This window comes from Varroa destructor, unplaced genomic scaffold, assembly GCF_002443255.2.
Source record: "Varroa destructor unplaced genomic scaffold, Vdes_3.0 BEIS01000003.1, whole genome shotgun sequence".
NCBI classification, from domain to species: Eukaryota; Metazoa; Arthropoda; class Arachnida; order Mesostigmata; family Varroidae; genus Varroa; species Varroa destructor.
In genome coordinates this window covers 28,633,250-28,647,963 of record NW_019211456.1, presented here as the reverse complement: position 1 = coordinate 28,647,963, position 14,714 = coordinate 28,633,250, and the positions used below count along the sequence as shown (strand labels likewise).

At 40.2% G+C, this 14,714-nt stretch overlaps 1 long non-coding RNA gene across 2 annotated transcripts; it reads left to right on the top strand.

Annotated features, from left to right (window-relative positions):
- The first annotated feature begins 3,681 nt into the window (after positions 1–3,681).
- LOC147756774 (uncharacterized) lies at positions 3,682–7,742 on the top strand. 2 transcript variants are annotated; one of them, XR_015324783.1, is made up of 2 exons: positions 3,682–4,048; positions 6,960–7,742. It is a non-coding gene; the product is annotated as an uncharacterized LOC147756774 (long non-coding RNA). The 2 variants fall into 2 exon arrangements; XR_015324784.1 differs by lacking the exon at positions 3,682–4,048 and adding an exon at positions 4,507–5,160.
- The last annotated feature ends 6,972 nt before the right edge of the window (positions 7,743–14,714 follow it).

Below are 14,714 nucleotides of genomic sequence, written 5' to 3'. Positions count from 1 at the left end.
GGAATCCGGTGGTGCCAGAAACGCTTTGGTATTCTTTACCATCACAAGATTCGTCATAGTAGTGATGTGACTCTTGACTATTAGTCGACCTCGTTTCGATACTGCTATTGATGGTGATTAAAATAGTGTCTCGTTTACAATTCGAACATTCGTGCAGTTCAAAAATGATGCTTAATGCATGGCATAGAGCAAGTCTTATTTTCACTTTCTTAAATATAGTTTTTTTTTTTTTTTTTTATATTACGACATAAAGGCATGGGTATGTAACCATAAGATCCCGTCAACAGTTGAAAAGCTTGCATGTTCAGTTACAGTGACGAGTGAGTGATGTGAACTCCCTACGGAATGTTTGGATAGTCCAATATCCATGATTACGATAGATAAGTCATCTATCCTATCACATGTAACGGCTCAGTTTGACTCATTACCCCTAGCTTTTTTTTTGCCAAAAATTAGGCTAGGTAGAAATCTGTCTTCGATTCTCTGCCTGTTACATTTAACCACAACCTACTTTCGCCCGTTAACGTCTACTATTCCAGCAGTGATGTCATTAGCTAGTCGCCATTGTTTGTTGGCTTCATCGACCCAAATGAAATGGGTAAGACTGCCAACTGGTATGACTGTTGTATTGTTATTCTAGCAGTAGCAGCAGCGTCGGCTACCGTATGGTCGGGATGAAACCGAAACTTGAATGCGTTTTAATAAGTCGCCGTTGCTGAGCTACAACGCAAGTTGACTGCATAGTAAACATACCATAAAAGCTGATCAATGTACCGCTTAACTTAGAGGTCAATCTCTAAACTGAGGCTTCGGAACTATTGGGCTGTTTCACTGTAGCAGATATTGGCGTTCATCACGCACTTACGGAGGACGAGAACCTCCTGGTAGTTGGACCCGACATCTAATACCAGATGTCAGGAAATGGTTTCGCGGTAGCCAGGGAGAGCTAACATACTACTCCTGCCAAGTCTTGTCGGGTCATAGACAGTTCCAGACATACATGACAAAGATTGGCAAAACGCAAGTGGACATCTGTGTGCTCTGCGTGTCGGGCATGAAGGACGGAGCAGAACATACCCTTCTTCACTGCCAGGCACTTGAAGTGCTCAGAGATAAACAGGTACACAGAGAAGTAACAACAAAGGGCAGTACCAAGGAGATGGTGGATATGATGACAAAGGACAGCATGAACTGGGCCAAAATTACGGCTTTTTTTGACGATATTATGAAAAGACAAGAACAACTAGAAACGATGAGACGCAAGAGAATAGATGAAGGGCATACCCGAAACAATCATGGGCCCGATGCACAACAACTGAGATTAGCATAAGTACAGGGAGTATGGTCCCCCTCGAGACCTAGAGTTTCTGGTCAAGAGGAAAGCCAGAATGAAGGATGGACTGGAACGGCTCAAAGGGAAGGATGATGAAATGACCGTTCCTGCAAGTCATGGTTTCGAAGTAATATCAAACATATCCCGAACCATGGTCCAAGCTGATAAAGGGGTCCAGGGTTTAGTGGGTGAGAGTCCCACAGCACCGGACAAAGCACAGTCAATGATGTCCGGTCTGCATAATACATTTGCCCTTAACCTCCAAAAAAAGAAAAAAAAAGATATTGGCGTTCATACCTTAGGCCATTCATCGGTTTTTCAAAACTGAAACCTTGCCAGCTTTACTAGCTCGTCCCGTTACTGCCTAAAATAGCGAATGTCGACAAGCGGCACTTAGGCCAATTCATGTACAGTTATCACGTTTCCCTCAACATGATTCGCGGTCTAGAGATCTTTCGCAGGCCTGTTATTATGCATCCATTGTAGTACCTGCTATTTTTGATGATGCCACTATCGCCTCTGTGATTGTGTTATGTATGCATATACACGTGTGTAGATAAACTGTAGGTAGTAAAATTAACAGACGGGACAATACATAAATAATTGTCCATATGGACTTAGGAAATTTTGTTTGGTGTTCATATATCATTCATACACAGATGCTGGTCGTGCGTCACAAGTACGAAATAGAAATATCTATATTACATAAAACCCAGACAGATTTACGCATGAAATTGGCCTGTTTCGATCCCCAACCGGCGGATATAAACGGTAAGTACTGCTGTGGAAGCGCACATTGCGGTATAGAAGGACCGTTTAATCTGGATAATTTGTTTTGCAAGAAATAATGAGCTGCCACGCAGATTATGCTCAAAGGATTGTTGAACATGCAGCGGTAACGAAAATGCATGCAACGCACGCAAATTATATAGATTTACTTTTTTGCTGGTTGCCTATGTCATAGAATAGACACATTCTATTTGATGCTGGTAGTTATATCTTCAAGGACCGTTTTGGGCAACTACTGGTCAAACGGAAACGACCAAGGTCGACCTAGATAAACGCGTTTGATATTAACGGTGTTTTGCTATTTATCATGTTGCTATGTTGCAAAAACTAACCAGTAATAAAAGCTCAAATAGGCTTAAGGCATAGGTTCGTTGCATTAATGGGCAGCTCACCCCAATAGCCGGCACTAACAAATCAATGCCTTTAATCGTTCCTTAAGCTCTTTAAGCAACCAAAGTTAATAGAAAGGCTAGCCTACAGTCAGAGAAAAAAGGTCATAGTGTTTAGATAAATGAGTGAAACGCGCACAGCATCAATTGCATGAAGAATTGTCTATAAGTTGGCGGAAGCAGTCACAGGTAGAAAGTACGCATGCATTTTCTACGTTGTGGTAGTAGATAGTAATCACTGACCTATGTTCAGATCATTTTCTTCGTAACAACGAGACGGTATGGTTCGGCTTAAAAATAATCCAAATGCTACAAGGGACCTTTACTCTACTATCGAACCCACAAGCACAGAGCCTTCTTCTTATATCCAAATATAAGGTGTAGTCTCTACATGTTTGACTAGATTATATCTATATCTGTATGTACTAAAGCCGCTTTCCGTTACAGCCTCTACAGCAAATCAATAGCGTTCACTTGAAATTTATCGTCGTCCAAATTAATTCGATTTCTATTTAAAATTGCAATGTGTCTACGTCTGGGTGCGAACCTAAGCTGCCCCTGTGATGATTCGTGTAGCGCGAACATTTCCAAAGTTCCCCCAGTGACTAAGAGCTCGAAGCTATGTTTGGCAATCGAGGCGCGGCAAGAGAGAACGAAATGTCAACGATACCAATACTTCGATCGTTATCACTTTATTTTGGTCAGTTTGGTTTTAGCCGTCACCGTTATTGTCTTATATTGCGACTGATACTGCTGCGTAGGCTATTCCTTCGGCCTCTGTGGCCTATGCATGCGTGTCGCTGTCCATTGAACACGAGCCCCCTGTCGGCCACGGTCATATTCAGTGGCTCGAATATGTCGTTGTTTTTTTTGCCAGACAAAACCCATCTAGCTTTATGATCAGCTCAACAATAAGGCCGCTGCCGCTGCTTTTTGGTCTCAGCTGGCCCGTAGTGCTTTATAAGTCTCGGTAATGAATGCCGTTTTGTAACGACGTTTCGAAGCAGCCGCAGCTGAATGGGGCTAGTTGGTTCACTTGCAAAATGATACTGATAGATCGGCCGCCTGGTTTGTCTACGGAAAAATACGAATGGAGCACTTGCTATATATTATGCAAAAAAATAACAGGACTACCAGTAATAGCGTCTGTGGCGGCGAAGATGAGGGTAATAGCGTTAGGACAAACGTATACAGGAATGAAAACACTGGCTTCACGCAAAACGACGACATAGCGACAAATGGGAACGGGACCCAGCCGAAAATAGAATCCATTCGGTCGCGCTGACGACAACTAGATGATAACGGCTACCATGCCGAGCAGATCTGTATTTGACTCAAATTGGTCACGCTAACATGTTTAATGTGCATTGCTGCGGCTGTCGTCATCGTGGAAACCTTATGTATCACAGGCCTTTTGGCGTTTTCTTAGCTTAGTTTCATAAAAAAAGTACCAGTATTAAACTATTGGTTAATAATTATAGTAGTAATTATAGCAAAAGTGTCTACCACCAATATGTCTACCACCGGAAAAAGACAGGTACATGCCTTGAGATATTTGTGGATATCAACATACGTTTTAATGTTTCTAAATATCTCATTTACTGAACGGGATCAAAAAAGGTAGGTAATGACAGGACACGAAAATGAAAGATGTAAAAATAGGTCACCTACGAACATACTCAGAGTCAGTGACGATTATTAAATAAATGAATTTTTATTAGATGAGTAAACAATATGCATTGAGTTTAGCGGTTCAGTTAAGATGCTGACCTATAAGGCATTTACAAGCGTCCTTTTTTTATATATAAAATGACCTATGGATAGAGCTCCACGACGTTATTTTAATAGCAAATTTCTAGTTTTAGCTTTTTTTTTTTTATTTAATTTAATTTAAAGTTCATTTTTTGTGCAGTAGGATATATCTACATGTAGAAACAAACGCGGCATTGTCTTAGAGATCAATTTTGTACAAATTATATTTTGTTTCGAACGTATCTCCTGCCATTCAGTAAACCCTCGTTTTAATTAGTATTATTTAAATATTAAACCTTAACATCTAATGGAACACAATACGGCAAATTATTTCGAAGCAGATTGATATAAAGGTAATAATTTCCCACAGTCATCGTACTAGCAATCCGTACAATTGACGTTGCGATCTAGAGTGGGTTAAACATTACCAGCTGCACATATCAAACATATTTAAATCGTGGTCAGTGGAGAATATTTAAGGACTCATTGTTATTGTTTCATATATCTAAATTGCATAGCGTAAATTGGTAGAATATACGAATTTTGTTGCGGTTTTAGACTGATTTAGACTGCCACTAAGGACTCGCAAGACTGACTCGAGTGTAACTCAGAATGGCTAGACTCCGTTGATCGGACGTGTATCCGAACTTGTTCTTCTGTCATATTTACGTAGTTACTCGCGGTTCGGAAGGACAAGAATTGAATCAGCCCTGATAATGAAAAGAAAAACGTAAAAGGCGGGCACATTTTAAAGCAAACCTATGTGCAGCTTTGAAAAAAGCAAACTCTTCATTAACTAATCCGCACCTATGATATTTACGGAATAAAATTGTCGCACAGCTTTGCTGGCGTTTTAATTTTTTACGATTGTGTGTATTACCCGTCGTGCGAATACCGGTGAGTAATTATCAAGATATTATCTTTACTATTAAGAACTTTATCGTTATGACGTTTCATATCGTCGTAGCTTTGAGCTGTTTTGTGGACAAAGCATGTAACTTGCACGCCTTTAAATGGCGCTACAATTATGTCGTGCAGCTGTGAGAAATTAGATCACGGGGACCGGATCATGGTTCTGGTAGGGTCCGATCCCTGCATTTTCGGGCCATTGGACGCGTCGAGGAAATTTAGCCGAGAGCCAACAATCTTAACAAGATTTGGCTACGTCTTCTGGATATCATCTTAAAAACGCTAGAAGATTTCCAAAGCACGAATCCTCCTTTGTACTTTTTAAGGTTAAAAAAATTGGCACCATTCATGATGCGTTTCTGAAATTATCTTCATCAGCCTCAATTCAAATTAGGAAGGCCCTTACGAGCAATGTTGATCCACTTAACGGCGGACTGGTTTTACCATCGTTGTTCCTTTTCATCTAACACGTTATGGAAGCAAAATGTTTAGATATTTTTAGCAAAGCACTACTATACTACACAACCTTTTAATAGAAAAAGTAACCTTTATACTCCTGGTGAACCAAAAACAACCTATGGATATAATAATTCTATCTGCTTAGTTGTCTAGATGAATGGCTTAGGGGTAAGGACGATTATGTAGGACCTAAAATGTTCTGGATGTTCCGGATCCCCCATACAGACATACTAGGTACATAAAAACCAGAAGAATCTGTGTACTTGTGGTTTTCTTAAAGCTTTCAGTTAGTCGGTGTGCGAAAAATTTTTATTGGATAATTAATGCCGAAGCAAAGTCCATTTCTGTACTTAGCCCAGATAGAATACTATTTTTCCTGATGCTCTCCGTACGTGTAAATATTACTTAAACCTTTCCAAAATTATGTTGAAAATACAATGAAAAAATAAAATTTTGCTTACGAAGAAAAATGCTTGAGCCGAGCATATAAACATACAATGATCTGCTTCTCGAGCTAAATAGCCACCACGCGTTGAGTGTGCACGTATTGCATGAGAGTTAGAACTTAATTAGTTCATAAAGTCTCAGTCAGTAGTAATCATATGAGAGGCCACAATGGTTTTTTCCTTTTTCTGACCTCATCGCTAGTGCAGCGCTAAGAAAATTAATTTATTTTAAAAAGTCAGCTGAAATTGTTAGACAGACTATCGAAAAGTGCAACCAAGTACACTTGAAATAAACAGATCTGACACATACATATATAGGTACCAGTTGAGCTGCATTTCAACAGACAAGTCGAAAAATAAACATTTTAGTGTTTTAATCATTATGAAGTTGGCTATTCAAAGGCCAAGTATCCGTTCGCAGCAAACGCGATTTTTATGCAGAGTCACCATTTCGTTCTCCTGTCAGCACACACCCGCACTTATTAGATATACAATTAATATATGAGACATGTAAATTTTACTAAATAGCTACAGCCCCCTTTAATTAAACGCGGATAACCACCACGGTGGGAAATGTAAATATACATGTATGTATTTCTAGTAGATATGTTTCTATCTTATATATGTCGTTACTAAGTTTAGTTTGTCCGTGTTTGAACCACAATATTTTAGAAATAGCGTGCGAAGTTCGACGTCCGGTAAATACGCAGCCGGAGCCGCTAACCAAAGAGCGGGGCCGTAGATGCTCTGTGCCCCAGGCGAAAATTGCTACCATTTCGACGAACAAAAAGTGTTACTGCTACAGTTACTTGTATGTACTATCCAATTCGGTTGTTGTCCGAAGCTGTAACTATCTGTCGGTTTGTCATGAAATGATTGCAGGCGGCGGCTCCTAGTTTTGATGGTGGCATCCACCGTTTCGGAACCCCAGGCACGGCGGTCTGGGTCACTAGCACGACATCGCACAGAATGAACTATCCAATAACGGCCGCTAGCGTTCAGGCCAACAACACGCCATGCCCGCCAAATACAAATATCGTGTCCCTACCCATAGCCAATTCTTGAGCTGAGAATGAAATCGATAGTGGTGTTTGGCGCATCTATTAGACAGCGTGACAACAAGGCCAATGTAATAGTGCATTTAACTATTCGTCTATAGTCTTTTATCGGAACGACGTTTGAGCTTGATAAAAGAAAGGAAACCGATATTCCGCCGTCTAGACGGAACACTGAACGAGCGGCTGAACTAGGGAAAATCGTGTAAAAGTAAATTGGATTTGTCGAGGGGTTAAAAAATCCGACAATAAACTTATGATAATTTCCTTACTAGTTTTTTTTATTGCATGCACATTTTTATCGCAAGCTGGCCCTGTTATTTGGTGTTACACAGTGTTTTAACGCAATCCTTATCAAACTGCCCGGATATGGATCTTCTTTTTTGAAACGAGTCTTCGTAGCTTTTACATTTGAATTACGCCGTACGATAATTAAAAATAATAAGACTATCGAGGAACTCACAAATGTACAGTTGTCCGTTTCCGAAAGATGAGTGATATATTCGTACCTGGGACTAGATACTTAATGATATCTCATTTGCTTAAAGTTTCGGAAAGTGGGCATGACTACACCCTATGCTATACTCAATCGCATTATTAAATAAAGAATACATGATTTTAAAGGTGATCGATGTCCTTTATAATGGTCCTATCGTAGTGCTACGTTCCATCATTGACTAGCTAAATTTCGACTGAACAAGGATGGCTAGGGTAGAAAATGATGATAAAATAATAAGGGAGAAAAACAGCTTATTTAGCAGTGCCAATTGAATTTACGGAAATCCAGAATGTGTTAATAAGGACTCTACGAAAAATAATTTTTTCCCACACTGCTATAAAAATTAATAACTTTTTTAGTATGCGTTTTTGATGATTAATCAGTGCACAAAAATATTTCATTGATCATTTGTTTGCAGGGTTCCTATAATCAATTAAAAATTGTGGCGCAATGATGATTTAAGCGTAATCTACGAATAAATCATTTCCAATGAGGACGGGGTTGGCCTAATAACGAGTGGCCACGCGTAGAAGTATTTTTGTTTTGACTAGATCGGTAAGGAAAATATGGATATAGTTCCAAAATAGTTGAGAAAGCATACCGCGTGAAGTGCTATGTCAAATCGCAAAACATCTTTGCACATGTGAGGCAAAACAGGATGATCTTTCAATCCTGTTCCTGTTGTTTTTTGTAAAAAATGCGACTAGAAGACCTTAATCGGGGCCGTAATACGGCATAATTATGGTGTCCGCCACATTTCGATACGTGGAAAGCTGAACCCTAAATAATAGCATAGCACTTAAGTCACTTATAGGTTCTATCGTATAGAAACCTTCTGTACAATAAACACGATACCAAGTTTCGACATAATAATAGTGTACATTCTTATAATTACCTCATTTACTTAAGCAAGCTCCGTTTACTCAAATTCTTTTTTAAGCTACTAGTGTCCCTATTTGCATGGCGATCAATACAATTTGCGGTGATTCCACTTTGGACCCACGGAGAAAACTCTACTTTGGTCATTTCTTCCTATGCATTGTCATAAACGATCGCACAATTACAATGCCGACATGAGCGGTAAGTCAGGCTTCTCCTATACGTGTTCAGTTTCACTTCTACACCCACTGCCTGCTACGTCGTCTCACCGTTTTCACGTTCCAAGAATAGATCTGATGCTCTTCAGCAGAAAGTATCTGCCCATCCTTTCTATATGCATTGAAAGGGCTGTCGTTTTGTTTATTTCGACCCATGTGAGCGTATCATTATATGCCCCGTTAGTACCCCAAACTGACGACATACTGCCTAATCTACTCTTAATGCGTCACCATCTTGTCACGTGACATTTAAGTGCTGCTACGCTAAATAGTTACCAGATCGCCGCGTGTCACAGGTTGCCGCTGTCGCCGTTAAGTAGCCCCGTATTTTGCCTTACTTTTTTCTATCTCAAGAATTTTGCTCACGTTGTTGTAACTCTCCTTACTGTTGTGCTACTAATCTACATAAACAGTGCGCAACAATAAGCCTACGGTAGCATTAATATGCCAGGATTACTATCTCATTCGACTCCTGCATCTTCGTTGAGTTCACGAAGCAAACTATCACAGTCGTCCAAATTTGTAACTGTTATTTGGTTAACGGTGTTCGTTCATTCGCAGAAGACGTACACAATCACCCCTTCCATGACCATCCCCTACAGGACTAGCATTTGACAATAGTAAAAAGCAGTGGGTTTACTGAGCATTCATTCAATCAGACATCATCTTCGTCGTCACTTTTAAAAGACACGCACAAGATCATCGAGTTTTGATTGCGCGCCGTCCAACCCGGCCGCAAGCCCCGGCTTTAGCACCAACAACACTATTCTCGATACCACTAGTAAAACAATCACTATGGGGCGTTATTTGTTTATTTTTAATTTTCCCTCCTTTCACGTTCGGAGCGTCTTCTGCCCCGCCCCTTATTTGTTTATTGCTATCTATCACGTAGAGGTATCTGTCTGTGCTTATGGCTTTGTTCTACCTCTATGTTTCGAGTTTTACGTCCGGTATCGCCGTTAGGCATTTCGTCAGACGGCGGCTTTGTGTTACCCACCTGTGCGTATCCAGCCGCCGCCGTACGATAGCTGTGACACGAAGCGCGTCAATTGATGATTATATAGTAACAACAATAATAATAACAATTATAATAATAGTAGTGCGGTGTTTATTCGTAGCGCAAAGCTGGGGTTGGGGCTGAGGGAGGCAGCTGTGGTGCTAGCAGCAAATAATGACTCGAAAAGCGGGTTGTTGTTTCCGCCGGCTGATTTCTTGTCCGCCATTTTGCCAGGCTTTATGCTTTTATACCGAGGCTTCGTCGGGGCGCGGGGTAAGCACGGTAAGAATGCCTACCCGATCGGATCTCATGTGTTTCCGTTCGTTAACTGTCCGCTAGATAGATCCGGTGGTTGCCGTCGCTGCTGTTGCTCTCTGTAAGTAGCTGCTAATATCCATAAGAGAACGGCTGGTGACCAGGCGGGAAAGCGGGCCTTGCTGTTGCGGTGCTTGTTATCATGACGGTCGAACGGTCGCGGCGGCGGTGGCAGTTGCAACGAGCAAGCCGTAAGGTAAAGCGATACCACAAGGCCGTACCCCAGTTTCGAAGACACAATGACCGGTTAGGAAACGGGGGAAGCCGGGCAAAGGCGGGGTAGAAACACGATACGTTTGCCGGCAGGTGGGGGGTAAATATATTTAGTGCGTGTTAGTGTTTAAAGCTTAGCCCTTCACAAATACACGCCTTCCTTCTGTCTGTCCGCTCATCTGTCTGTCGGCCAATGGCCGTGGCACGTTTCGGCGATGACGATCAATCCAATATTGAATGCAATAGCGGCGGCGACGGCGGCTGCGACGGCGGCTGCTATTCCCGCCACCAAATTAACCACAACAGAAAATGGGTAAGGGGCAAACATTAGCTGGCGATTTCTCCCAAATGATTCAATCCAGCGGTGTCGGTTGGTCGTGTTGCAATTACTCTGGTCATTTTTCATTATTATTATCGACGTTATTACGAGTAAGGGCCCTAACCCTCGCTAGCAAGACGCAAAAATGCACACGGATGACAGCGCTGTCGCCATAGAACGCTGTTGATGCTGAGTTACGTTAAGCTCTCCCTCTTGAAGTTAACTAAACAAATATCTTTAACATTGCCATTTATGCGGCGACGGTCAGTGAGATGCTGGAATTTGTCGCGTCGACGTATACGTGGAGCAGGCGTCCACTAGCTGTTGTCTTTTTTGTATTTTTTTTTTGCTTGATGCCACGCTGCTTATAATAGTCGTATCATAAATACAGATTTGCCTTTCGAATTTGTTGCTAACAATATACCACATAATATGATTAAGTACTGCTATTTCAATTTTGTGTTTGTCGCCGGACCATTGCTGAACGTTAGACTCATAGAACCGTCGTCGTCATTACCAAGATGATTATATTAATAGTATGAATAAAGAAAGAAACTATTACGTAGCTTCGCCCTACCAATGTCACAGGGCGTTGCAGCGTTTGTATGCTTGTCCTACGGGTGCAATAGCACTTAACGTATGCGTTTGTCCTGGGCGGAAATTATCGACGTGTACGCTCTTTTTCTTTTTGTTGTTATGATCATATATATCGACTTGGTAGAACGATTTAATTTGAATTCTATTCAGTGTTTATACGTGAAGAAGTCACGATCTTGTCTTCTGAACTTCTCTGCTTCAAGTTTAAACTGTCGGAATTACGTATATGTCTCGTTCTCTACTAGACACATAGGCGGGATACGTAATGTTCGACTTTAAATATTGCTTTGCTGAAAATGTACATATTTACGTATAAATATGCACGTGTCGGAGAAGTCAATAGGTGACATCTGTTATGATGCAAAAATATAAGTAAACTTAAGGGGTGGGTGAAAGGGCCTGCGTCCGAAACGGACATAGTTAGCAGTCTGGAGCAATGTTTAGAAGCAGTGCTATATGTAACCAGTAAATAAAGTGCCAGTTTTACTGTATCTCCTGCATGGTATAAGGCCATTTGAAATACATTTTAGTTGTAATAGGCTTGTTGGAGGTGATAGGGGAGGGGCTAGTGGATGCAGCCGTCTGAATTTGTAGAAGAAAGATTTAAATCTATGACACTTCCCATTAGCGAAGGCAACTGACTGACATTCCTGTAAAAGGGCAGTTACGCGACCGATAGTATTTGTTGTCTACGTTCGGCATTTTGTTATTTAAGCTTATGAAGGAAATCATACACACACTAACATATGTAACCACGTTCGAAAGCTGTCACTTAGTTAAATTCAAAGACTGGCGCAATTAGTGATCACAAAAGAATAAGCTGCTTAAGATAAATTTGAGAAACTCATGGATCCAAATGATCCATGGACCTCTGCATGGATTTTTTTCTCTTCAAAAGCTCAGGACGCTTAAAGAGAACGTATTTAGCATAGCTAGATGGGTTAGGTGTTAGTCAGTTGATTATCATATTACGTTCGATGACTTAAAGTCATTTTGTCTGTATGACGTTTACCGGAAAATCCATGGAGAAAAATGAAGTTAAATGCAACGGAACTATATGACACAAGCTATTTTCCCAATGTCTGATATTCTTTATTTGTTTTCATCAATACGTTACTTTTGTTCTATGAATCGCCATACTTACTTGCGCTGGATGGCTATTGAATTGGTTCTTTCCATCGGTCTAAACACATGATTCGTCGGATGTGCGTCTGATGCACCTGATCGTCCAGTAGCTCCAAGTCCTAGAGCTATTAAATAAAAACATTTTTGCCCTCAATGGAAAGGAGCCCACAACCCATCTTATTCAGGCGGCTTAATACTAGGACAAGGTTTTCCTAAAAAAAATCAGCATTAACATTTTTCCTGTTCGTTTCTTCGCTTTTTGAAGGGTGCTTACCCTAGAACGGCTTTCGTTACGGCTGCATTCTATGGCTTGTTACATACTTGTTCAAACAACAATGTATATCAACATGTTTATCTCTCATATATATTTTAGTTTTTTTAAATTAAATTTTGAAAAATTAATCAGTGATAATAAACAAATGCTACGTTTAAATACTAGAAATCTTCTAAAGTGTATAAAGAAAACATTAGAGATTACTCAAATTCTGCGTTTAAACAGACTCTAGTTCATGTGTGTCACGGATTTAAGACGAATATAGGAACAGTTTTCCAAAAACTTATTAAAAACAGTAAATGCCGTATCCTATTTTTACTGGGAAGGTTCTTACTGAGTATCAAGATTTCAGAAACAGTGGCTTTGGAAACAGTAATGCTTCTTGAATTTGTCGATAATGGTCTCGCACTATTTCCAGTACACCTCGCCACTCCAGAGGGAAAATAAAATAAAGGTGCACCATGTTTGCCTATACTGTTATTTTCGGCTTAATATCTTAATAGATAAGCTTTTAATCAAGTATCAATGGTAAAACTGTCAAATCGAAGAAACCCAGAAGACATAACAAGTAACATAAGTAACATTCACTTTCGTATCGAATCATGACGAGTTGTTTAATATACGTGAAACGTATTATATTATATAATCTATATTGATTTGCTTGGAGAGATATAACTGGTTTAAGTATTGCTTCAGACAACAAGTTCTTTTGACCGTGAAACGGAGTATGCATGTTACAGCTGAATTCGAAGCTAGGCCACCAGCTGTCCTTAGGTTAAAATTTTTCCATGATAGCGCAGGTATAGCTGGTTGTTTAATATACACCCATACATAGAGTGAACTGAATTTTTTATTCGCTGTGACGCGCTCATTAGTTACGTAACTTCCGTTTTTCTTATATGTAACAGGAAATCATCGATAGAAATATGCGTACGTACACGTAAAAGCAAGCCTTGACCTTTATATACAACATGTTAAATTATTTTGTTATTGCCGTTTCGTTTATTACTCTATTTGGTGTCTGTTTAATCATGAACCAGTTGATAATTCTAGCTATTCTAAATTACACAAACAGTAAAAATTTAGAAAAAAAATTGACGGTCGATTCTTACAAGGTTGAGCTTTAGATCATGAAAGCTCCCGTATGATTCGCTAAGACAGAACAAAAAAGTTACTATATCAAAAACTGCAGACGACCGCCAGTTGGGGATGTTTTACAGTTGGATTATGGCGTTCATATCAGCTATTTACCAATTACCGCTGGCTTAACAGCTGGCCGTTATCGTAAGACGCTTCGACAGAAGAGTGCATCACGTCATAGGAAAATAACCAGCAACAACAACACTATACCGCCTGAACACCACCACACCATATTTTTTAGCAGTTGCTTTTCCCACTTCTGACGATCAAGATACCTTCTAACTTCTTTTCAATCTTTTGGTATAGGCTTTTCATTTGTTATAAGTAACGTATGTTTGCCGAATAGTATTTTACGCCATCCATTAAGCTGCTGAAACATTAGAAAATGTAGGGCCTGCATCCATTCCTTGTACATATTGCTATATAGAAAAAAAAAAATAGGTAAAAAGAACATTTACACATACAAGGATGCTGAGAAGAGTTTTGTCGCTGAATACGCGATCATAAAATTGTGGCGCAATAACACCGACCGACATTTGCGGGAATAATGTCGTTCTTCTAAATATTAGTAATGGTTATATGAACAAATAGGGAACGTTTCTTGTCTAGAACAAAGGTGCGAATCGTTGTCACTTGCTTACATCGCTGGTAGCATTCATGTTACCGCAATAACAATCTGCGGCCGGCAATCATTGTACTTAATGACTGCCTTGAGATAAGTCAAAAATAGCTCAGTACCTGCTCACAGTGTTAAGGACCAGTGGCGACGGCGGCGGTTATTAAAAGGACAACGGTTTAGCTTCTGGCTTCAACTTTATGGACGAGCCCATTTTGCCAGCCATATATACTATCCAGGTTAAGACACGTACAAATATGACCAGTATGATTAACGGTTGCCTTTCAAGTTCATCGGACAGTCAGTATACCGGAGAAACAATAACTTACTCTAAATATGTATATGCGACTTGCTTCCTTAACACGAAGCTGCAAAGATGACTGTGTTGTA